Below are 1,393 nucleotides of genomic sequence, written 5' to 3'. Positions count from 1 at the left end.
AAAGGTGAGGGGGGCGGGGTCGGGTGGCACGGGCGTGCTCGGCGGGTACAGAGACGTGCCCGTTAGCGTAAATCACTTTATCGGGTGTCTTTTTGCGCGGGGGTTATTTGGAAGGGCGGGGAAGAGGAAGCTGCTCAGTGCAGCAGGCCCGCACAACATTCCACTGTTTTTAATAGCAGCAAAGACCGAAGGGGTCACTGTTAACGCCGTGGTCGCCTACCTTGTCAAAATGTTGGCATTCGCTTTTTATTGACAAATTTTGGTCGTCTTTTGGAGGCTGCCCATTTTTGGCCTCTTTGCTTGCCAATTTTCGGTCTCCTTGCTTGTCAAATTTTGGCCGTCTTTTCGGAGGCTGACAAATTTTGGCCTCCGTGCTTACCAAAAGTTGGCCTTCTTTCAAATGAAGGCCAAAATTTGGCAATCAAAAAGGACGCACTGCCAACATTTTGGCAAGCCAGGCGACCACGGTGTTAACAGTGGTAATACGTACTAGCAGCGTAATAATAACAGCGCGTGTTATCGCGAGTACTCTTTACTGTACCTGTACACCAAAACGCAGGGAGTGATTACCCCCGCACGACAAGGATAATTACGGGTGCAAAATTTTTTAACGACAGGGTATTCACCACATGTGGTCGATAAGGGATCTCCCCAATCTCCGAGGCCTACGGCAGCAGGCGGGGAGCGGAGGATGGGGGGGAGGGGGGCACAGGGGGCGCAGCAGGGTCAGGGTCAGTATGGCTCCGTGGCGTGGCCGCGGGGCCTGCGGGCCGGCCGGCTGGACTGCATAATTAGCACCGTGTGGACACCCGGGGGCCCCCTTGTGCCTCATTTCATTACGCACCGCCGGTAACAAACAAACAAACAAACAAACAAACAAACAAACAAACAAACAAACAAACAAACAAACAAACAAACAGCAAAAGACATCAAAACACAAAAAACTAATCCGAAAAACGAACAACCTGAACGATGATGCAGGAGGTCAGCCTCAGTTTTCAGCGAAAGCCGCCGCCCCCGCAGCAACTGCGTGAGCCTCCCGGGCGCCAGATACTCTACGGCCTTCCCATGCTGCTGCTATTCCTTGCCAACTTAGAGCGCCTCTCGTCCAACATGCCATAGCGACTCGTCTGCCGCGCGCCCCGCCGAATTTCCTTCCTTCCGCAGTCGAGCAGGGCAGAACGTAAAGTTTTTTTGCGTGCCGGATGCGGGTGCGGCGCGCGCGCGCGCGCGATCGCCTGACTGAGCAGAATAACTGTTTTGAAGGACCGGCTTCCCATGTCAATACAATAACGTTGTTTTACTGCATCGAGCGAGAAGCGGTGCCAGGATAGGGCTCGTGTCGGTCGCACGGGGGCATCCCCAGAGCTGTAGGGTCCCATCCCCCCCCCCC

This window comes from Frankliniella occidentalis, unplaced genomic scaffold (assembly GCF_000697945.3).
Source record: "Frankliniella occidentalis isolate FOCC.00 unplaced genomic scaffold, Focc_3.1 Scaffold14, whole genome shotgun sequence".
In the NCBI taxonomy this organism is placed as follows: Eukaryota; Metazoa; Arthropoda; class Insecta; order Thysanoptera; family Thripidae; genus Frankliniella; species Frankliniella occidentalis.
Note: the sequence above shows the minus strand (reverse complement) of the source record.